General features: G+C 38.5%; 1 pseudogene; it reads right to left on the bottom strand.

The window, feature by feature from the left end:
* Positions 1-3,597: 3,597 nt before the first annotated feature.
* Positions 3,598-25,797, bottom strand: LOC132646055 (zinc finger protein OZF-like; annotated as a pseudogene).
* Positions 25,798-26,005: the final 208 nt, after the last annotated feature.

Below are 26,005 nucleotides of genomic sequence, written 5' to 3'. Positions count from 1 at the left end.
ATTAATTACTAACATTCAAACAAGGCTGAAAAACATCTTAAAATTGTGAAAATATAAAAAAGTGCAATGCCTTCTCAGAGACCCTTTCTTAAAAACTATGATCACACATTGCCTGATAGAAATAAGCAATGGACCACATAGATGATGGAGATCCCCTTCTATACATTGCAGCAGAAAAATATCTATCACCAAGTGGAAATGCAGTAAAAGATGAACAGCCACCACAGAAAGAATATCAGAACAACTTAATAAACTTCTGCGAATGCATTTGCTACACACACAACAAACTTCAATATTTGCTCCAATGTTTCAGTTCAGACCACAACCACAATTGTTGAGCTCCTCCATTACATTTAAGTGAACACGGTAAATAATTTACTTGCTCCAAGGTTATGATAAACAGATTTTAAAGTTTCTTTTCTTGAAATTGAATACATTTGTTATGTCCAAAGAAACCAAATCTTATATACAAATAGGGTTGCTCTCTTCTATGAATTCTTTTCTACTTCACCTCAAGATTATATACAAAGATTTAAGATATTTACAGTACCAGAGACATGGCTTTGCAGTTGAGTTCATTCCCAGGACCTAGGTCAGGTTTTTGACAACTGTCTATAATTCTTGGTACAAGAAGATCAAAGGGTCCATTTTTCATGGAAACTAGAATGGACAGGCACATAAACATGGAAAGACACACTGATATCACATAATGTGAATTAAAACAAAAGTTAAGCTAATATATGTTTACTCATGAATGTTTTACTTGTATAAGCATTCATCCAGATGTTGAAGCATCTACAGGCTTATCTACAGAATTTTTCTGCATCATGAATTACTTCATGTAAAAGAAATCAAACATGTAGGATTGAAGTCAGAGAAATGAATCCTTCTCAGTTGGTGGTATCATTTGTGAAGGTTTAGGAAATGCAGCACTCTTGGAGAAAGTATGTTACTTTGGGTGGGCTTGTTAGTTTTCAACTGCATAACATCTGTAGTTCCCACGCTGCTTCATGCTTCTGGTTGAGGATGTGAGCTTCAAGTTTGCTATGTTATCTGCTATGTGTGACAATTGTGATGCCCATTTAATAGAGATCCCACCTCACTCTACAACCATAAGGCAAAGCAAACACATTTGGAAGATTGACACAGACATTGTGTATTGTCACAAAAAAAGGCAGTAATACACACACATAAATTTTACAAGTGGATGATTTATTTCATGTCTTTTGAAATCTAAAATTTATAGGCCTTTTGTTCATATATGCTTTCAATTGGAAACAAAATAAGGATGGATATCATAATTCATGAATACATTGTTGACACTTGTTAGAATTTTTCTCCCAAATAATTTCGTGTAACTGAATACAAGTTGATGGGTCAAAGATCTTACAAATTTTTCTCCTAATAGATTTTCTTCAGAATGAGTTCTTTCAGGTTTTCAAGGACTACTGTGATACACAATGGCTTTGTGAGATGTAGCTCACAGACTAAAGCTTTTACTCTTTTAAATGGTACCATGAAGCAGAAAACTTTACCATACTCTGATTACATTCATGGAGTTTTTTTTCTGTTTTTTGGTTTTTTTTTGTAACATGACTTTTTCTCATGATTTCAAAGACAACTCCATGAAAAGGATTTATTCCATTGCTTATTCATAGGGTTTCACTGCAGTATGTGTTCTATTATGTATTTGGAGATAAATGCATTAAGGCTTTATCACATTGAATACATGTGTAAGGTTTCTCTCTACTATCTGTTCATTTGTATACTTGAAGATGACTTTGACATGCAAAACTTGTAAAAGCAAATTGTATGTGGGAACATGCAAAAGCAATTTGCATAAGTATTTCCTTTAAGATACCAGCCTCCATTGATTTATAGGGTGAGCATAAGTTTAAGTTCATAGTCCCTAGGAAGTCTGTAGACTTCCCAATAGCTGACCAGCTTTCATCACTTAACTTTTGTTGCCCAAAACATGACTGTTACATACCATGGTTTCTGGTGCCCTAACAAAATGACTGACCCAAACCACAGATTCTCTTTCCTAAAACATAATACCTTTTCTTAACCACAAAAGAACAAATGGATATGATTGTTTTGACTGTAAAACCTACATTTTGCAACAGGTGACTTCCCCAATGACATAAAAAAATTCCCATATCCCTAAACCATAACTGATGGAAATAATTTAGTTTTAAAATGTTAAAGATGTTTATGATTTTCAAGCTTACAACCTCTGTAACTTTCTGGCTCATTGGACAGGTAGGCATCAAAGTTCAGCTCCCAAGAACATTATGTGGCCCTAATCAACCAGTAGTGCCTGGATGACAATAAAATTTTGTCATCTGTATTGACCTAGTGTTTGTGTTGTATTGGATTCAGTGGACAGAAGAACACAAAAGTCTTACCATAGTAATTATATTCTCATATTTTTTCCTCCATTTTGAAACTTTTATGATAATTTAGAATATACATATGTGCAAAGGCCTCACATTTTAACAAATTTATAGTTTCTCTTTGTACAAATTCTTTCATGATGATGAAGATTATACAAATGTGGAATAGCTTCACCATGTAAATACACTCAGTATGTATTTCTTTCCATAATGAACTCTTTCATGACGTTGAAGATGATTGTGAAGAGAAGTTTTCATTAGGAGATGACTGTTGTAAAGGCTTTTACAACACGTGTAAAAGGTTTTACCATATATGGTACATTCATGAGGTTTCTCTCCAGTGTGAGCTCTTTCATGTATTAGGAAATGAATGTTACATGCAAAGGCTTTAGCACACTGTTTATATAAATAAGGATTTTCTCCAGTGTGAGCTCTTTCATTTATTAGATGACTGTTACGTGCAAAGGCTTTAACACATTGATTACATCCATAAGTTTTCTCTCCAGTGTGAGTTGTTTTATGTTTTAGGAGACTACTGTTACATTCAGTGGCTTTCCCACATTGGATACAATTATAAGGTTTCTCTCCAGTATGTGTTCTTTATGTCACAGGAGATTACTATTATGTCAAAATGCTTTATCACATTGGTTAAATTCATAAAGTTTCTCTCCAGTGTGCATTCTTCTATGTACATAGAGATTATTATGGCATGCAAAGGTTTTGACACATTGGTTACATTCATAGTGTTTCACTCCAGTAAGTGTTCTTGTTCAAGATGACTCTTACATGAAAAGCCTTTATGACATTGGTTATATTCATATGGATTTTCTGCAACATGGATTCTTTTGTATTAGGAGATGACTGTGTACAAAGGTGGTTCATTCACTGTTTACATTCATAGGGTTTTTCTCTTTTTGTCTTCAGAGACTACTCTGAAATGCATTGACTTCACCACATTGGATACATTCAAAAGATTTCTCTCCAGTGTGAGTTCTTTAATGTACTACCAGATGACTTTTGCATGTAAAGGCTTTCCCACATTGGCTACATTCATGAGGTTTCTCTCCAGTGTGAGTTCTTTTGTATATTTAGAGATTACTGTTACATGCATAGACTTTATTTAACACATTGCTTACATTTATAAGGTTAATCTCCAGTGTGAGTTCTTTTATGTTTTAGGAGATTTATGTTTTAGGAGATTACTGTTCAGTGAAAAGGCTTTACCACATTGGTTACAGTCATAAGGTTTCTCACCAGTGTGCATTCTTTTATGTAATAGACTACTGTGACATGCAAAGGCTCTACCATATTGGTTACATTCATAAGTTTTCTCTCCAGTGTGGTTTCTTTTATGTAGCAGGAGAATATTTTCATATGCAAAGGCTTTACCACAGTGGTGACATTCCTAAGGTTTCTCTCCAGTGTGAGTTTTTTTATGACTTAAGAGATGACTATTACTTGCAAAGGCTTTACCACATTGGTTACATTCATACGGTTCCTCTCCAGTGTGTTATTTCATGCATTAGGAGATTAATGTTACGTACAAAGGCTTTACCACATTGGTTACATTCATAAGGTTTCTCTCCAGTGTGAGTTCTTTTATGTAGTAGGAGATTACTGTTCTGTGCAAAGGCTTTGCCACATTGCTTACATTCATAAGGTTTCTCTCCAGTGTGAGTGCTTTCATGAATCAGGAGACTACTCTTATGTGCAAAGGCTTTACCACATTGGGTACATTCATAAGGTTTTTCTCCAGTATGAGTTCTTTCATGTATTAGGAGATTAATGTTACGTGCAAAGGCTTTACCACATTGGTTACATTCATAAGGTTTCTCTCCAGTGTGAGTTCCTTTATGTTTTAGGAGATCACTGTTAGATGAAAAGGCTTTAACACATTGGTTACATTCATGAGGTTTATCTCCTGTATGTGCCCTTTTATATCTTAGGAGTAGACTGTTATGTGCAAAGGTGTTATCATATTGGTTCCATTCATAGTGATCCTCACCAATATGCATACTTTTATACGTGTGGGGACTCCTACGATATGAAAAGACTTTATCATATTGAGTATCTTCAGGGGGTTTGTCTCCACTATGATTGTTTCCATACCTGCAAAGATAATTGGCACATATGAATTCTTTGTCATATTCATTATACTAATGAATTTTTTGTGCATGTCACTTAATTTTACAATTTGGTGTAAATATAAAGAGGAATTACATCTTGAGTTTTCATCATTATTTCTACATTTACGGTGTTCTCCTTCTCTGCGGATTGTTTTGCATATTTGAAAATACCTGTGATGGTAAAAATATTGGTTATCTGGCTCACATGTATACCCTACTGTCTTCTATAACATGTTTTACCACAGATTTGTAGAAAACTGCAAGACTACAGAGCTTTACCACAGTGACTGGATTAATAGATTTCCCTATACTGTGTGCCATACTAAATATGCAAAGATAATTGAGACAAACAGAATAATTTGTATATTCCTAAAAATTATATTTTCTGCAGTGGGATTTTGTGAGAATTCGTAATGAAGTTAAATAACCAGTTAAGTGATGTTGCTGTATATTGCGTGAAAGTGTGTCGGTATATGCTGATTGCTGAGCCAGCAGAGAGCTAAGTGATGACCAGATTGTGGAATTGCTCCTTTTATGGACCATCTCCTGTCCTATATTTTGTAAACATTTCTCCATCTTTAAAAAGTTCTAACAACTGATAGCAGGGCACAAAATGGATGCCTGAACTTCTGAGTGTGAGAGGGTTCCTGGGAAGAAGAAAGCAAATGACAGGCTACTCACCAGCAGGCCAGTGAGATTAACAGATTGACATGAACATGAACAAAGAGGTAGAGCTGGCCATGCATCGGGACACTGTGCTAGGTTTATTTGTGTTAGGGGAAAAAAAAGGTTCAGAATCTGCCCAGTTAAATTGCCTAAGCTTTTAATTATTAAAAAGATTCTGTGTCATTATTTGTACTGCAGGCAGCTCTGAATAACCCATATAAAGCTTACTAGGTATTAATTTTTGACAGATATTCAAAATGAGGATTACTATACCTTTCAGTTGTTCTGGGTGGTACATCATTTCTTTTAAGATACATATACTAACATGACTTGTAGTCATTGTATTATACAATATAACTATTTAACTATTAAAAGGAGAATAATAAAATGACATGGTTTCATGTTGCATTCACACATTTGATTTTTGTTCATCATAGACATGTGCTATAGGGATTATGTTTTTTTCCACAACAACATTCTTGACTCTAAAATACTGCCCTTCTCACAAAACTTAGCAACATTACTACAAGAATATGAATAAACCCAGCTTTACTATGGACTACTTGATTAGTATAATGTTTTAGATATACTTTCATCACCTATTTACTATGAATACATTTGGTAATACCTGAGCTGTAGGAGACTAAACAAATTGCAGTTCTGCCTCATAGCACTAATGAAGCTAAGATTTAAATGTTGATCTTGCATAAGGTATGGTTTCCTTGCATTCTTTCTTAGAGGAATGCCTTGCAAACACACATCAAATAACTAACACGAAGGTACATGGTTTAGTAACAAGTTAATAATCATCAATAAATACACTTAAAGCAGTTCATTTACACTGTCCTTTCTCTTTCAAACTTCGAAGACATAATAAAGTTTTCTCAGAATTAGTCATTTCAGCTTACATATAAAAATTACCTTGCATGTGTTTTAGAAGTTTGACAATGCTCTTCAATATTATCATTTTCCCAATTGTAGCCTAAAATACAGTAACAGAAAATGTATGATTTATTATTGGAAAAAGGCAAAATTTAGGTCGTGATCTCTACTCAATCAAAGAACCATTCATCTCATTCTTCCTCATCCTCAAGAGAAATTACAGAAGTACATCTATAATGAATTAAAAGTTTCCCCATATTTTAATAAGTAAAGAATATTCATTTTCCCACCTATAGCAGTGAGGTTCCCGTAGGTCTCCAGAATCACATCTTTGTAGAGACTCTTCTGGGAAGGATCCAGCAAAGCCCACTCTTCTTGAGTGAAGTTCACATGCACATCATTGTAGGTCAATGCACTCTAATATATCCGCACACATGTACAACAGAAGGCATGATACTTAGAATACTGGAAAGGTATACTTCATTTGTAATATTTTCAAAGAATTCTGGTGTTTCTTCTACTTATTTTCTGACACACAAGTTCTAATTTAATAAGCAACTCCTTTTAGGAGGAAACTGAATAGTAGGTACATATCTCTAATTTTTGCATCCTTTAAATAGGATATAGACTTTCAAGAAAAATGCCAATTAACAGACAAAGAAAGAGTAAACAGATCAAAAGTATTGAGCCCATATGAGAAAAATAGTATGAACGATTCCTGGTTATAATAACAATGGGCAGCCTGGGTGTATTTTCTGATGTCTTTAATTCCAAAATCACTCAGGGAACAGAGGCAGGTGTATCTCATAGAGGTGGATGCTAGCTTACTCAAAGCAATAAGTTCCAGGACAATAAGGGGTACATAATAAGATTCTGAATATTCTTCAAAAAAATTAATCAAACAAAAAAGATAGAAAGAACTTAGAGAAAGTTCCTACAAATTGTTATACATTCTCTCCAGTTCTGTACTCATTTCTAGACACCTGAACTATCTCATTTTAAACTGTAGTATCAATAGGATCTTGCTAAAATGAAATGTATGTTTGAATAATTAAAATAGGACAGATGAAAATATTAGCAATGTAGATGTTGATCATAAATAGGCAATATCGCTTAGTGGTTAAGAACACTGTCTGATCTTCCAGAGGACCAGGGTTCAATTCCCAGGACCCACATGACAGCTAATTGCTGTCTGTAACTCCAGTTCAATCAAACTGATATCCTCACATCAATGCACACAAAATTAAATTAATTATTAGAAATAAATGAATGAATAAACAAATTAATTAATGAAATAGGCAACATAGGGCATGAAAGATGGCTCAGCACTCAAGACTTGTTGGTCTTGCAGATATTTGTACCTGATTGCCAGTATTTACATATGTGGGGATCAGGAACAATTCAGTAGGTGGGTTAAGGGTGACAGAGTCCACACAGAAACCTGGTAATCAAACTCCAGTGACAATACTCAAGGATACAGTTCTAACACTATAAACAAGTGTAACAGCTTTTAAATGATTGAAAGCCCAATTGTACCATCCCATGCTAGCCCCAAGTTCCAGTAACAATCAATCAGGTTAGTGCAACTGTAAGGAATGTTGGAGTTGTAGGGTACCCCACAACTTAGGAAATTTCCATAAAGAAGGGGAAAGCAACACTGCCCTAGTGTTGTATCTCTTTGAGACTTCAATAGTGTGTTAGAAGTAGCTAGTATAAAAACACTGTATGCAATGGATCAGAATCTTTCAAGGATTTAAAGGAGTTCCTGAAGATTCACTTGCCTTTCCCTATGGACCTCTTAAGGGCTTATCTTGACATATCCCACACATCGTAACTCACACCTATCCATTATTCTAAATACAAGAGTTCTGAGGCTATCTTCTGAGTACTGTGAAGACTAAGCACACATGAAATATTTATTCACAGGAACAGGTAAAATATTAATATTCATTAATTTTTTTTAAATAAGCAATCATATGATTCAGGAGATTTAAGCAGTATTAATGTCATAATGAAGATCAACACATATGTTTAACATGTACAATACGTACATTCCAGGCTTATCACAAAATAATATAACTACAACTCCCAGCACTCTAAAGACACTTTAAACTTGATCTCTAAGTTGAGGCCTGCCTGGTCTATATACCTACATACAGGACACACAGGAATACAAAAAGGAAATGACTTAAAAAAACACACCACAAAACAAAACAACAACAACAACAACAACAAAAACAATATATATATATATATATATATATATATATATATATATATATATCCTATATATCCTAAGAAAAAAGAAGCAGTCATTAAAGTTTCCCAAACAAAAAAGAAAACTCTGAGCCAGCAGGTTTTTGCAAAAAAAAAAAATGTACCAGCCTTTCAAAGAAAAGCTAATACAAATACTCCTCAAAGTATTCCACAAAGTAGAAATAAAAGGAACATTGCCAAAATCATTCTATGGCATCACAGTCACCCTGATAACTAAATGACATAAAGAAACAACAGAAAAAGAATTTCAGAACAATCTCCCTTATGAAAGTGATGTAAAAACACTCACTTTAATACTCACAAATGTAATCCAAAAACACATCAATAATATAAGCCACCAAGAGGAGGAAGCCTTCATCTCAGTGATGCAGGGATGGTTCAACATATGTAAATCCATCAATTTTATCCACCTTATAAACAAACTGATAGAAAAAAACCCACATGATCATCTCATTAGATGCTGAAAAGGCCTTTGACAAAAATCAAACACCCATTCATCTTAACAGACTTGTAGAGATCAGGCATACAAGGTTCAAACCTAAACATAACAGAGGCAACCAAGAGCAAGCCTAGAGACTACATCAAATTAAATGGAAAGGAAATTTATGCAGTTCCACCAAATTCCTAGCTAGAGCAATAAGACAATGGAACATGTTCAAGGAAATAGAGATTGGAAAGGAAGAGACATCAAAGTAACAATATACAAAGACAATATAGTAGTATATATAAGTGAATCTAGGAATTCTACAAGAGAATTCCTACAGTTGACAAACCCTTTCCACAAAGTGGCTTGGTACAAAATTTACTTAAAACATTGGTAGCCCTTCTGTATACAGACATTAAATGGACTTAGAATGAAATTTGGGAAACAACACCTTGACTAATAGCCACAAACAATATAAAATATTTTTGGTATAACTCTAACAAAACAAGTGAAAATCTGTATGACTAGAACTTCAAGTCCCTGAAGGAAGAAACTGAAGAAGATACCAAAGATGGAAAGGTCATGCCAAACTCATGGATCATACAATTGGCATTGTAAAAAATGGTCATCTTACCAAATGCAATCTATAGATTCAAAGCAATTCCCATCAAAATTCCAACACAATTATTTATAGACTTTGAAAGAGTAATCATTAACTTCATTGGGAAAATGCAATATAGGTAAAACATTTCTGTAGTATAAAAGAATTTCTGGCAGTACCAACAGCCATAATTTTAAGATATACTACAGAGCAATGGTAATAACTTCATGGTGTTTTCATAGAAAATCACAGGTTTATCAATGGAACCAGATTAAGGACTGAGAAATAAACACATATTCCTACAGGAATTTGATATTTGACAAAGAAGCCAAAAAGATACAATGGGAAAAATGACAGCATCTTCAGCAATTGGTATTTCTCTAACTTGATGTCTGCATGTAGAAGAATGCAAATACAGTCATATTTATCACCCTGCACAAACCTCAAGTCCAATTGGATCAAAGACTGTAATGTAAGACTGGATATACTAAATACAATAGAAGTGAGAGTGGGGAATAGCCTTGAACTCATTGGTCCAGGAGTCACCTCTGTGAATAGTACACCAACAGCTCAGACAAGAAGATTAACAATTAACAAAAAGGATGCATGAAAGTGAAAAGCACCTGGAAGGCAAACAACACTATCAGTAAGAGAAATGGCAGCATGTGGACTGGGAGAGCACCTTCACCAATCTTACACCTCCCCGAAGGATAATATCCAAATTAAACAATTCAACAAACTAGACAGCAACAAAACAAATAACCCAATTGAATGCTGGCATAAAGAGCTAAACAGAGAACTCTCAGCAGAGCAAGTGCTAATGGCTGAAAGGCACTTAAAGAAATAGTGTCCTTAGGCATCATGGAAATGCAAATTAAAAGGATTCTGCATTTCAATTTCACACTTGTCAGAATGGCTCAGATCATGAACTCAAATGACAGCACATGGTGGTGAGGAGGAGTAAGAACACACCTCAAATTCTGGTGAGAATGACAACTTGAACAAACACTTTGGAAATCCCTTTAGGTGTTTCTCAAAAATTTTAGAATACACCTATCTCAATACCTATATACCTCAATAGCTGTACCAATGAGGGGAATATATTCAAAAGGTGCTGTACCATACCACAAGGACACTTGCTCAACTATGTTCACAGCAGATTTATTTGTAATAAACCAAAACTGGAAATAACTTGGCATCCTTCTGCTGAAGAATATATAAAGAAAATGTGATATAGTCACATAATGGAATACCAATTAGCTATTAATAGGAAAGACTTTATGCAATCAGCAAGAGAATGGATGGAACTAGGAAAAATTTTCTGAGTGAGATAACCCGACCCAGAAAGACCCACGTGGTACCTACTCACTTATAAGTGGAAATAAATCATAAACTACAGGATAATCATGGAACAATCCACAGACCCAGTGAGTCAAGGATAGCAAAGAGAGGATATAGGAAATTCACTCTGCGACAAAATAAGAAAAGTATTTGAATTAAATGGAGAGAAGGAATAGGTTGGAAGTGGGAGTGGTTACAGTAATGGGAATGGACATCAGGTATGGGGAGAGTAGAGGTAGGAGGAAACAAGGAGAAAAATAGAAATCAGGGTGGTTGAGTTTCTGGGTATTGGGAGGCTCCTGGAAGTTTATAGGCATGGCCCTAATCTAACAGCAAGAGTTAATGAGTCTGAAGTTGCCAAATGAGAAATATGCTCTGCAAATTCTCAAAATTCAAGATGTGGGTAAAGATCAATTCAAGAACAGGTTTGCTACATACAAATATCAAATTTCATGCCCATTAGCCAATAATATAAAAACAAAACAACAGTACAAAGACAGGCATGTGGGCCCACATCTAACCCCAGGACTTCAGATCCAGGTGGATCTCTAAATCTAAGGCTTGCTTGATTTACATGCCTAATAACAGGACACAGAAGACAACAGAGAGAACTTTTACTTCAAAAGCAAAAACAAAATTAATAAAATAAAACAATAGAGCCAATGCTTTAGAATATGAACGCAGTCATTAAAAGTATGCCAAACAGACACACACACACACACACACACACACACACACACACACACACAAGCCCTAGGCCAGATGGATTTCACACAGAATCATACCTGATTTTCAAACAAGAGTTAATATTAATACTTATCAAAGTATTCCAAAAATACAAACAGAAGTAACATTGCCAAACTCATTCTGACAGCACAGTAACCCTGATATCCAAACCACACAAAGACTCAACAAAGAAAGTGAATGTCAGGCCAATCTCACTTATGAACATTGACACAAATTTACTCAATAAAATAATCATAAACCAAATACAAGAACACATCAAAGATATAAATGATGAACAAATAGGCTTCATCTCGTGGATACAGAGATGGTAAAGCATATGAAAATCTATCAATGTAATTCACTATATAAACAAACTTAAAGAACAAAATCATAATGAACATCTCATTACATGAGAAAACACATTGATAAAATACAAAACCCCTTCATGTTATAAAACGTGGAGAAATCAGGCATACAAGGAATCAGCACATACTTAACATAATAAAGGCAGTAAAAAGCAAGATGATAGCCAACATCAAATTACTTGAAGAGAAACTTAAAGAAATCCCACTAATATGAGATACAAGACAAGGATGCCTTCCCCCTCCATATGTCTTCAATATACTATTAAAATCCTACTAGATAGATCAGTAAGACAACTGAAGGTGATCAAGGAGATACACATTGGAAAGAAAGAAGTCAAAGTACCACTATTCTAAGATGATATACTAGCATACATAAATGACAAAAGAAATTCTACCAGAGAATTCCAACAGTTGATATATACTTTCCACAAAGTGGCTGGAAACACCATTAACTAAAATGATTATTAGCCCTTCTGTATACAAATGAAAAATGGGCTGAGAATGATATTTTGGGAAAGAACACCCTGAAGAGTAGCTAAAAACAGTATGAAATATTTTGTTGTAACTGCAACCAAGCAAGTGAAAGACCTCTATGACTAGAATTTCAAGTCTTTAAAGAAAGAAACTGCAGAAGATATCAGAAGATGGAATGAACAAAAAAACCTCATGGATCTGTAACATTAAGGTAATAAAACAGCATTCTTAACAAATGTAATCTATAGATTCAACCCATTTCCCACCAACATTTCAACACAGTTATTTGCAGACCTTGAAAGAGCAAACATAAACTTCATATGGAAAAATAAAAGACCCTTGATAGCAGACCAATCCTGTACAATTGGAATAAGGACACAGAAATAAACCCATACTCCTAATGGAACTTTATTTTCAACAAAGAAGCCAAAACCATACACTGGAATAAAGACAGCACCTTCAACAAATGGTGGTGGTATAACAGGATGTCTATATGTAGAAAAATGAAAATAGACCCCCTTATATCACCCTGCAAAACATGAAGTCCATGTGGGTCAAAGACCTTGACATAAAATCAAAGACTAAATAATCTAGAAGACAAGGTGGAGAAATGTATGGAACTCATTAACATAGGAGACAATAGAACAACAACAGCACAGGCTCTGATCTCACCAATTAACAAAGCTTTTCAAGAAACTAAAAAGATTCTGTAAGTGAAAATACACTATAAATAGAATAAAATGGCAGCCAACAGATTGGGAAAATATCTTTCTAACCTTACATGAGAAAGAACACTAATATCTAAACTATACAAAGAACTTAAAAAATTAAGCACCAACAAATCAAATAATCCAATGTAAAACTGGGGTTCAGAGCTAACCTGAGAATTCACAACAGAGGAATCTTGAATAACTGAGAACTTAAAGAAATGATCAAAGTCCTTAGCCATGAGAGAAATGGAAATCAAAATGACTCTAAGATTCCATCTTATGCTACTCAAATGTCTAAGATGAAAAACTCAAGTGACAACACATGCTGGTAAGGATGTAGAGAAAAGGGAACATTCCTCCATTGCTGATGTGAGTACAAACTTCTATATTTCTATGGAAATAAATCTGGTGAATTCTCAGAAAACTGGGAGTAGTTCTACCTCAAGACCCAGCTATACCACTTCAGGGAATATATCCAAAAGATGTAGAACAAGGACATTTGTTGTACTATGTTCATAGATATTTTATTCATAACAGTCAGAAACTGGAAACAACCTACATGTCCCTCAACTGAAGAATGGAAAAAGAACTTCTGGTACATTCATACAATAGAATACTACTCAGTTATTAAAAACTGAGAAATCATGAAATTTGCAGGCAAATGGATCTAAATAGAAAAGATCATCCTGAGAGAGGTAACAGAGATGTAGAAAGACACATATAGCATGTACTTACTTACAAGTGGGTATTAGGTCGATAGTACAGGATAACCATAGTACAATTCACACACCCAAAGAAGCTAAGTAAAAAGGAGGGTCCACAGGAGGGTTCCAAAATGTCACTCAGAATAGAAATAGAATAGAGAGAAGTGGATGAAAAAAGAGAACTGGGCAGAAGTTGGAAGGGGGAGGAAAACAAATATGGGCACCAAATGTAGGGAGAACTGCATATGAGTTGAGAGAGCTGAGAACAAGTAGGGAAACTGAGAGGGGCATCTCTTTGACAAGCTGGAGACATTTGACAGGGATGTCTCCTGAGAGGATATGGGTATGACTCTAGCTGAAACATGTAATTGAGAGGTGGGGAAAAGGCATATGGAAACTGACGTGATCACCTTCTGGCCAGACTGGACTAGTGAAGAGAGGAAACAACAACTGATCCACAAAACCTATGATCCCAAAATTACTCTGCCTACAAGAAGTTTAGGGATCACGAGGGAACAAAGTTTAAAGGAATGTCCAATCAATAATAGGGGCAACAAGAGACCCAGCTTACACTACAGAGCCGGCCAATGAAATTGTAGATATTGTTTTGCTGTGCTTGTAGAAAAGAGCCTAGACATGCTTGTTATCTGAGAGGATACACCCAGCAGCCAAAGAAGACAGATGCTGGAACTTGCAAGTAAGCATGGGGTGGACTTCCAGGGATCTTATGGAAATACTGGGGTAAAAGTGGAAGAACCTTGAGGGGACAGGATGTCACAAAAAGACCAACAGAGACAAGTAACCCAGACCCAGGAGAGGCTTACAGAAAATGAGCATGCATGGTTTGGACCTAGTCCTCTTGAACTTATATGTACTATGGGTGGCTTGGTCCATGTGACTTAAGTGGCAACTGGAAGGGGACAGTTTCTAATATTAACTCTATAAACTCTATTGCCTGCTTTTAGATCACCTCCCCATCAGGGTTGCAGTGCCTGGCCTCAATGGATGAGGATATGCTCAGTCCTGATGTGACTTGATGTGTTTTGGAGGGATGAAACAAGAAAGGAGGACTAAAGGTTTCTTGGAGGAGAGAGAGAAGATAAAGAGAAGGATGATGGTGGACTAAGAGCAGAGGATGGAGGGATCACCTTGGGGATGTAAAGTCAAAACATAAAATATTTTTTAATTTAATAAACTCAGAAGGAGGGACAGCAGGATTGGAAGGGCACAAGTGAGGGGGCTTCAACTGGGATACAAAGTGAATAAACTGTAACCAATTAAAAGAAAAAATAATAAACTCTCCAAAAAAATCCACAGACAAACTGGCAACACGGCCTTGGCCAGCGTATAAGAATGGTCAAAATAAACTCCTAAAAGTGTCATCAAGTTTTCACATATTTGTCATGGCCTAAGAACACACAGTCACATTATACACATATAACATGCTTTTATGAAATAAATCTCATTGTCTTTACATTGTCTAGCACCTGTAGATATTTCTCTTACAAGGCAGAACTTCAGCATGATTTGCCATATATTAACAAATGAGAACATGAAGAAACATGTAAGTTCAAATAATACAAACATACAAATATTCTATTAAGCATTTTAATTCTAACAATAGTAAAATATTTTGACAAAACAGAACACAATGGGGGTATATCTTCCATCCTTGGACTTGTACTCAGAAGGCTAACACATGAGAATCAAGATTTCAAGTGAAGCCTTGACTAATTACTAACATCCAAACCAGGTTTGAAAACAAACATCTCCATCTAAGGAATCAGTCCCCAATTATTAATTCTTCCTTTTTTAATTTCTTAGAACATGAGCAGAATAAGAAAGATCTAGAGGCAAATTACTATACAAAAGAACTCTAGGTTAATTTTCCATGGAAACTATTTTCCGCTTAAATCCTATGACCTCCAATTCCTTTGTATGCACTACACTCAATATTATGACCTTCTAGGTCATACAGGAAGAGCCAATTAAGCTCTGGACTTTGCCATCTCAAGACCTGATATTTTCCACATTCCTCAAAATGACATTCTCAGGGCAGTCCAGGAGCAAAGTCAGTTTTGGCATGCCTTTTTTTCCTCCTAACTTGCTACTGTACTGCTGTGATTGAATCCCTTAACCATAAACATCTCAGATCATCAGTGGGATTACTTGTTTGGTCCTCTCAGATCAGAGACCATCATTTGGAAGCCTAGGACAGAAGCTAAAGTTTCAAGAAAAGTAAGGCAAAACCATGTCAAATATTGTTTCCTGCCTTGCTCTCTTGTTTCTTATGGTCTCATGCTCAGCTAGCTTTCTTATCCAGCCCAGGGCCACTTGCTTAGGGATATTGCCACCCTTAATGGGTAGAAATAATCACTCAAAACAATCTCTCACTTACATAGAAACCAGCCATTTTTCTCATTAGTTTATTTCTTTTTTCACTTTATATCTTGTTTGCATTTCCTCTCCATCTCTCCTCCTGGTGTCACCTTCCCACCCTCTTCCCAATTCCTCCTTCCCTTCTTCTCTGGAAAGGGAAGCCTCCACATACCAGTTCTCAGCACATCAAGTTGCATACAAACTAAACGCATTTTCTTCCACTAAGGCCAGTGAAGGCAGCCCAGATAGGGCAAATTGATTCATAAACAGGCAACTGTGTCCATGTTACAGTGAACACAAATTTCAAATGCTAGGTGACCAACATGGAGACAAAGCTCCCCATCAGCTAGATATGTGTAGGGTGTATTTTTTGGATGGTGGCAACCAGCAATTTTATGATGCCATGCTGCCAACTGAATTTAGCATGTGAAAAAAACCCTCAGAATTCTCAGCAGGATTAAGAAGAGATGTTACACACAGACAAAATATGATGTCTGTACTGACTGTATAGCAAAAATAATGAAGATTGTGCACAATATTTGTGAAAGAATAAAGTAAAAATGCCAAGAACATAAGCCAAACAATCTAGTCAAATATCCATCGAGATACCTAAGGAAACCCAACCAAGAAAAAAAAATGTGAAGCTGAACCATGTTAACTATGATTGTATACATATAGAAATTAAATAAACGCAAATGTCACAACTCCCATGAAAATAACTCAAAGTGTTCAAATTACCCTCTAGGTACTACTGACTTGTTTTTTTTAAACATAGCCCACATGCTCTAGACATCTCTCTGTAAATGGAGGTCACCAGAAAGGTAGTCTATGGTGCTGCAGCTCCTCATGGCCCCCTAGTGATTGCAGGCAAACCCAGTCCTCCTGATATTCATAAACAAAACAATGTTAAATAGTAATTTTATGCCTGTTTCCTACCACACCTATTACAGCACAAGATGTGAAATCTGACCCATCTAACTATATTATACCATGTGCACTTGAGACACATACGTTATTTACAACCTCCATGAAAATAACTCCAAACAAACCATATACTTAAATGTTAAATGGCAAGGTCAGAACTTGGAAAAGATACTAAAAACTTGGCCTCTCTGAGTTTGCATCCTACCAAAGACATTTCTACATTCAAGCCCCTGCTGCAAATACTTTGTGAACATGCAGCCCCAAAGTGTATATGGAGGCAGCCTCCTGAGCCCCAGTCTTCTCCAAGCAGTTCATTCATTTTGCTCTTCCATTTTACTAGCAAGAGTAAACTAACTTCACATTCCCAAGCTTGCAACCCCTTGAAACATTTTCCTAATTATCAGTTAACTGGTAAAACTTGCTGTTACCTTAACCGAGGTGACTAAATTGTAAAAATATATCGCTTACAAAGCCCTGCATTACTATGGACAGAGGACACACTTCTTTGTTGCTTTGTCACTTGAGCTCCGGACCACATATCGAGAGATATAAATTAAGGGCCTTGGATTCCAGACTGAATGTCTTGGAAAACACATAAAGGCCTTGAGCCCAGCGGCCTGGATCAGCACAGCCTCCAACAGAAACTTCTTTGTCTCACAACGTTAAAATCTGATTGGATGACCCCAGCACTCACCAAGGGTCCCTCTCCTTGTGGATTTAGCCCTTTAAATATACAATAACGCTTACCCCTGGGCACCGTTCAGATCCTGAACTGGCCGCCTCCCTGAGCTCAGAAAAATAAAGCTCTCATTTTAACCTTCTGTTCCAGAAAAGAATTTTCACTGTTCCCAATCCGAATCCAATATAGTCGATATATCAGATGCCCCGCTGTATTCAGGGCTAGGAAAAGGGACCTCTCCTGTAGCTGATTCTGACTGCCCGTTCATACACAGCCTCAGGAAGGATCCTACACAGCTGCTCCTGCTGTTCAGCCTCCTGATCCACCAGGTTGGGGGCAGAGGCTACACACTCACCATTTTGCGACTTTGGAAGTTGTCTGAAATCCCCTCAAAACACACAGCAGCAGCGTTCATACAAGAGCACACCAACAACTCGACCACACTCAGCTACAGAGCGAACATGCAGCTTGGCACCAGGGAGAACCCACCTCTTCCTCTGACTAGAGAGATGGAAGCATCTGATTGGCAAGTGAGTCTTGAGTGACATGAGCACCTCCTTTAGGGTTAGAGTGTACTAAAGGGACAAGGCTTAGTGATTCCTAACCCACGCTTCCCTTTTAGTAACAACCCTTTTTCAGATCTGCAAAGATTTGCATTTCATCATCATTTGTGCCTGTCCTCCCCTAGCCTACTCTCTGTCCTCCAGCACTCAGGATGCAATTTCCCTCTACCTTCCAGAATCAAGGTTGATAGCTGCAAAACCATTACTCAACCTGTAGCAGAGTTAACTGTCTGTCCTACAGGTGGAAGGGTGCCAAGAATTTTAAGAATTAAAGGGAGATTTTAGAAAATGCAAGGAGATTTTTGTTCTGGAACATCATGCTGGGGTCAGGTAAACTGCAGCCACTTTTTCTCCTGGAAGATAAGAGACAACCCTGGAGGAAAAAAAAAGGAGGAAAAATATAGCATTTTGGAGTTCCAAAATCACGTAAAACGTCTTCCTCGATAGGAAGATGAAGAAAACAGAAAGCTGTATTAGTGAAGGCTCTCTACATGAAAAGAACTGATAGAATAAATTTCTCTGTATGTATGTAGTTCTCAGGCAGGTGAGCCTCTGCCGCAATGCATCTTGAGACCGTTGGTACTTCCCTGAGCCAGGAGCGCTCCAAAGTGGGAAAGGAAGGGATAAAGGTCCATCTGTGACTAGAGGCTTTGTGTTTACATCCCCGTGGTGGGGGTCAGGGAGATGGCGGAACGTGGAGATGTGGGGAAGGAGGGTGACCCCGGAGCCTCCACACCCTCAAGTCTGCTCTCGCAGGGCGGTGAGGAATCAAAGCCATAAGTGGCGGACTTCAGTGATGGTGAGCCAATATCCAGACCGTTTTTCCCAGGTCGGCATCCTTCTTATCCCAAGCTGTTTGACAGAGTTACACATCACACTCACACGCGGGGTGGCTGCAGGGTTCCCCAACTCCCTCCTCCTACCCACCGCCCGCTGTCCATTTGTCTGTCTGCTAAGAGTCCTGGAGCAACTCCTGCCTGAGGCAGAACCGCAGGCAGGGGGATGGCGGGAGAGAGGAGCTTCCACCAAGCCTGCAAGCACCCTGCAGGAGATTGGTGCACTCCGACCTCACCCCTAACCCTCGGGGATCTTGTTGTGCACTACCTTGTATAGGGTGTTCTGGCCCCCTCTCCTGGTTTGTGGATGCACAAGCAGGCAGAACACTATAAATAATTTGTAGGGTGCTGGGTGCTGAGTAGGTAAGGTGCTCTTTCATTAGCGGTTAGGTTGTTGGGGACTTAGTACACAAGGATCCTGCCACCTCTGCTGGCCTGAAAGCATATATTCATGCTGAGCAATGAACAGATAGTGCTTAGAGTGCTGGGCCTGAGTAAATAAGGTGCTCTGTACTTAGTGGTTATGGTGCTGGGGACTTAGTTCATAAGGCTCTAGCCACAGCTGCTGTCCTGGATGCGTACACACATGGGCAAAGAGAAAAAGTAAGAGGTGGAGGAAGGAAGAAAAGAAAGAAAGATGTATGTGTTTGTTTTGTTTTGTTACAGAAAATCAGCCAGCTGATTGAAACATGGTACTATTTGGTGTTTATTTGTTGAACTTGAACCAACGTACACAGGAAAATGTTCAGGTATTCTGAGTGATAAAAGGAATTAATGTTTTTCTGCATGGTGAATAAAATATTTTCAGCCAGAAGGAAGTTGTGGAACATGGCAAAGCAATACATTATATTTACACACTGTATCAAATAAAAATGATTTGATGAACCTTTTCAGAGGAAGCTTCTCATATTCAAGAACAAGAACCATCCCTCTCTTAAAGCATTTTCTCGAGGCACCGACACTCTCCCAGTACCTAGGGGATTCTTACATAAATTCTGGATTGACAATTTTGATTGCTCACCTCCTGCTGTCCTACGTGGAAGTCATACACCATACCTAGTAAATGGGAACGAGAAGGGAAAGGGAAGGAATGGGATAGGGAGAAAAGAGAAGGGGAGGGAAGGGAATGGAAAGGATGGGAAAGGGAAAAGAATAGAAAGGAAAAGGAATAGGAAGGGAAAGGGAAGGAAAGGAAAAAGAAAGGAGAAGGGAAAAGAAGGGAAAGGTAAGAAATGGGAAAGGGAGGGGAAAGAAGAAGAAAAGGGAATAGAAGGGAAGAGAAGGGAAATGGAAGGAAAGGGAAAAGAAAGGGGAAGGGAACACAGGGAAGGGAAGTGAAGAAAAGAGAAAGGGAAGGGAAGGGAAATGGAAAGGGAAGGGATCAGAAGGGGAAAGGAAAAGGAAGGGAAAAGAAAAAGAAGAGAAAAGAAAGGGAAGGGATTGGAGAATGGATGAGATGGAAAAGCAAAGGGAGGGGAAAGGAATAGGAAAGGGAAGTGAAGGGTAAGGGAAGGGAGGGGACTGGTGGGAAGGAAAAGGGAAAGGAAGGAAGTTAAGGGAAAGGAAAGGAAGGAACAGAATGGGAATAAAAGAACAATGATTTTAGCTCTGTGGTAGTGTACATGCTTAGCATGGGTAAGGCACTGAGTTCAATCATCAACACTAAAGGGAAAGGGGAGCAGTGCAAGGATAAAATTATACAACATGGGTTAATCTCAGGGTATGAATCAAAGTGGAAAATAAGCCAAACATTTTTAAATGTCTGATTCTATTTATATGCCACTCTACAAACATCAAAATCATACATACAGAAAGAAGATCTGTAAGCAGGAGAAAACAAGGTCAAAACACACTGCAAAAGAGCATTATAGGGCATTTGTTTTGCTTTTCAAGACAGAACCTCTCTGTTTAGACTTGGATATCCTGGGATCTCTTTGTAGACCAGTCTGGCCTTGAACTCACAAAGATTTGACTGCAGATACCTTCCTGAGTGTTGGGATTACAGGCATGCACCACTATGGCCTGCTTTATAAGAGTACTTTTTATAGGGAAGGAAATGTACAATATCTTGGTTGTGGTGGTGATTATACTAGTTATATAATTGCTTAAAACCACTGAACTCTTTGCCTTATTTTTCACACAAAGTTTATGCTTGAATAAACCACAAAAAATCATACAAAAATATAACAGTAAAAAGTATACACTTCACACTTCAGATTAGAATGTATGCAACAGTCTGAGTTCCATTGAAAAAACAAAAGGAAAGAAAGAAATCTTCCCTTTGTTCATGTGGTCAGAGAATGGCCAAAGCCAAACACATTGTATCAGAAACTGTGGGTCAAAGTTGAAGGAACAAACTGGCCTTGAGCATTAAGATGGAAAGGGAGTGAGGGTGAAGATGCCTAAATGCGAGGTCAGAGCATGAGCAGAATGAGAAGAGTGTCCACAGAAACCATCATAAATAAAAGTACCATCAGAGCAGAAGCAAGTTTTGTAGACCCTGTGTGGTGGCTACCTAACATGGGTTCTTAGATCCAACAGGGATGGAAGTGAGGAAGGAGGATAAGAAATGAAGAAATAGCCTGAGTAGGGAGAAAAAACGAGTCATTATAAACAACAGCAAAAAAAAAAATAAATAAATAAACAAGGTATGTGTGTGCAAAGCCTGATTTCTCACTGTTTGAGAAGACATGAAAAATGCAAATGCTAGATTTCTGGGCTGAAATCAGAAGTACTGAATTAGTTCACAATTTTCAATGTACAGAGACAGAAATATACATATATGTGAAAATATGGATAAATATATCCTCTACCTCCACATGAAGAGAATCTGGGAATACTTATAACCCAACAGTGATAATGATGCGAGCAATGAGAAATTAGCCTCTACTGGGAGAAAGCAGGGATCCCTAGAGGAATAGTTGATTACAGGGCCGCACTTGGCCTATTGTGTAAGCAGCCCCATGTCAGAGGCTTAACACCACAAAAGAGAAGAAATGGGTGTGCATGTATGCCAGAAATACCATAGGTCAAAAAGTAATGATTCTCAAAGAATGAGTTCAATGAGTTCAACCTGAGTTCAATTCCCAGCAACCACATGGTGGCTCACAACCATCTATATCTGCTACCCTCTTCTGGCCTACAGGCATACATGCAGGCAGAACATTGTATAAATAATAAAAAAAATCTTAAAAAAAGACACTGGAGCCGGATGTATGAGCTCTCTTTGGTCCTATGACAAAACAATTTAAATATCGAAATGAATGGTCTGAATGTTTATGTCCTCCCAAAATTTCTATATTGAAGTTCTAAGACCTAAAGTAACAGAACTGCATGAGATCTTTGGAAGGTACTCAGGTCTTAGAGGTGAAGTCCTTATAAATAGGTTCATAACCTTATTAAAGAGATCCTATAAAATCATGTGGTCCTTTAGGCCACTGAGATTAAAGCGAGAACAGGACTGTAGAAAAGCATGCCCCCAACTAGACCTCATATTTTAACTTTAGACTTTTCAGAGTTGACAACTGTGAAAACTAAAGCCTTTGTTTATAAATCATTTGTCACAGTAGCCCCAGCAGACTGAAACAAACAATACAGTCTACTACAGAAGACACATGAATCATGAATCCATACTGATGTAAGTGTGGCAAATGCATTAACATTCTGATGAGAACCAACAAATAGAGTGTCAAGGTACTCATAGGGGTGTAGGGTATTAACTCTGTAGCAGAAAAGCCTTGCAGATACTGATTACAAATAATCAAAGTAAAATTATGTACCACCTGACAAGACAATGTGTGCACTGTTGTGATACCCTTGCCTAAGTATATGTATTGTTCCATGAGAGCAAAGAGAGCTGAGAGACAATTTACAAAAATAACTAACCTGGGATATTAGCCATTTTGTACAGGATAAGCATGCTACAACCTATAGACCCAAATAAACTAAGTAACATAGAGGGTTCAAAAGATGGGAAATAAAATAGACATCACAGACATGGGAAGAGGAGGAGGAAAGGAAGTGGATAAAAGAGGGGGTGAAGAGAGGAGCAGGAGGGGTTTCAAATGTGGGGATAAAGGTGAGGGCTAGAGAGAAGGGAAATTGGTGTTGAGGCATCTCTGAGACAAGATGAATACCTGGAATTTTGGAGGTGCCTGGGAAGATATGGGGGTGACCCTGGATGAAACTCCTAGCAGCAGAGATATTGAGACGGAAGTAGACACATCCTGTAGCTAGAGGAGGGAGGGGGACACTAACCAACTCATAAAACTCTCACTCAAATTTGACCACCTACAAGATATGCAGGGATAAAAGATTGCACAGAGATTGAAGAAATGGCCAACCAATGACTGGCACAACTTGAGACCCAACCCATGGGAGAGACCCAACTTCTGATACTATTAATGATAGTCTGCTATGCTTGTAGACAGGAGACCAACATAACTGTCATCTGAGATGCTTCATCAAGCAGATAATGGAAAAAGTTGCAGAGACCAACAGCCAAACAAACATTAGGCAGAACTCAGGGAGTCTTGTGGAAGAGTTAGAGAAAGGATTGAGGGATATGGAGGGGTAGGATACCACAAGAAGACCTACATAGCCAGCTCACCTGGCTCACTTGGGACCATGGGGCCTCACAGAAACTGAACCACCAACAAAAGAACATGCCTAGACTAGTCCTTGCCATTCCACACATATGAAACTGATGGGCTGCTTTACCTCGAGTGGGTCCCCTAACAACTAGAACAGGGGCTGTCTCTGACTTGGACTCTATCACCTCCCTCTGGGTCCCATTTTCCTAGCAGGGCTGTCTTGTCTTGCCTCAGTGAAAGAGGACGTACTTAATCCTGATGTAACTTGATGTGCTAGGTTAGGTTGTTTAGGGGTGGAGTGTTATAGGGCAAGTGGGTTGGAGGGTGGCACTGGGAGGAGAGGAGGGAATGGGGTTGTGAGTGGGATGTAAAATGAACAAATAAATAAATTAATGGAGAATGCAGCCAGTTCGGATGAGACCGGATATGCTAGGGGTCACATGGAAGGGAAGGAGGACCACCCCTATTCATGGACTTGGACAGAGGCATAGGAGGAGATGAGAGAAGGAGGGTGGGGTTGGGAGGGGACAAGAGAGAGGGATACAACTGGGATACAAAGTGAATAAACTATAATTAATATTAAAATAAAATTTTAATTAAAAATATATATCTGACACTTGTTATCAAAACTGACAAGATCATGAAAAAGATGAGGGAACTGTTCCATACCGAAAGAGACTTAGGAGATAAAGAAACAATGCAACACTTAAACGTACCAGCTTTTTTCGACATTTGTGTGAGTAATAACATAGTCAATAAAACCCACATTAAATGGAATACTATGTCAGCGTGAATTTCCTATTTTGATAACTGCACTGTCATTATGTAGGACAACGTTCTTGTTTGTATAAAACTGACACTAAACCACTCAGAGTGACAGGGCATAAGGTCAGCAGCTTCCTCTCAAAATGTCCAAAGTAAAACAGCACTTAACTGTGTACCATACTTGGAACTTTTTTCAAGTTTGTTATTGTTTCAAAATTGTTGTGGGGGAAGCTGGGCATGGTCTTTAATCCCCGCACTTGGGAGGCAGAGGAAGGGAGATCTCTCTAGGTTCAAAGCCAGCCTCATCTACATAGGGAATCCCAGGACAGCCAAGGCTCTATAGAGAGAATTTGTCTCAAAAACAAAACAAACAAACAAACAAACAAAAACTAAACTAAACTAAATAAAGTTGTTGTGGGGGAAGAAAAATGTAAATAAAAAACTGAACAAAATTAAAAACAAAACTGATTCCAAAGACAAACAATCAGCAAAACACAACCTAAGCACCTCCAGAGACAAGGGGCTGCAGGGCTGGTAGCTAAAATTCCTTGCAAGTATAAAACTGGAATTATCCTGAAATAAAAGAGCTTTCTCAGCTCTACAGTAACCTTGTTATTACATCCCGTTTATCTATAAATAACAACACAAAGAAATAAAAATAAGAAAATAACCCTGCGTGAACCCTGTATACTCCTGGTTTGCAAGTCCATTAAAGTATAAACAGCAGTGTATTTGCCAAACTGTTCCTTATAGGAATATTCTGAAGAATAAAGAGAACAATCAAATCATGTGAAAGCTAAGTGAGAGAGAGCACCTGCAGTGGTTGGCTGGCTGGCTTTGATTTAAGAAGCATTTCATTCTGGAACGCCGGCACATACATTCTGAAACAATGTTCCTAGAAATGTGCAAGGCTCCTGTCACCTTTCCCAGTACATTCATTAGACTGGGATGTCGAAGCTCCCCCACCCCACCTCACGCCCCGCGGAGGCTACTGGAACTGCTGCCCAGGGGCTGAGGCTGAGCCCAGAGAGGCGGAGGCGGAGCCCGGAGGGCGGAGGCGGAGTCCGGGAAGAACGGAGGCGGAGCCCGGGGGAGCAGAGGCGGAGCCCAGGGGAGGAGGCGGAGACGGAGCCCAGAGAAGGAGGGAGGCGGAGCCCGGGGAGGGCGGAGGCGGATCCCTCAGGCGCCTGCCCCACAGCCTTACCTGGCTTCCCCTGGTCTCAGCCTACCACGAGGAAGTAGTCCATTAGCCGAAACACGACCGCCGCCACTGCGCCCAGGAAGAGGGTTCTGGTCGCCGCCCTCGCCGCCGCCACCCACCAGGCCCAGGACAAGCTCAGCGTCTTTTCTTCAGCGACTGTAGCCATAGCAACGGCGCTTCCGTCACGCTTGACAATGGAGGCGCGCACTGCGCCTGCGCTGCGCCTCACGCCATCTCCTGCCCCGCCCCACCCGAGAGGGCTCAGCATTAGGTTTCCTCCAAGGACGCTGGGACCCACAGCTCGGGAAGAAGGTCGCCACCGAGGCCGAGCTCTTAGAGGCCAGCCTCTGCTTCAACGCCCCCCTCCCCATTCT

The sequence above is a fragment of the Meriones unguiculatus genome, assembly GCF_030254825.1.
Source record: "Meriones unguiculatus strain TT.TT164.6M chromosome 13 unlocalized genomic scaffold, Bangor_MerUng_6.1 Chr13_unordered_Scaffold_39, whole genome shotgun sequence".
Lineage (NCBI taxonomy): Eukaryota > Metazoa > Chordata > Mammalia > Rodentia > Muridae > Meriones > Meriones unguiculatus.
Note: the sequence above shows the minus strand (reverse complement) of the source record. Positions and strands in the feature narration are given on the sequence as shown.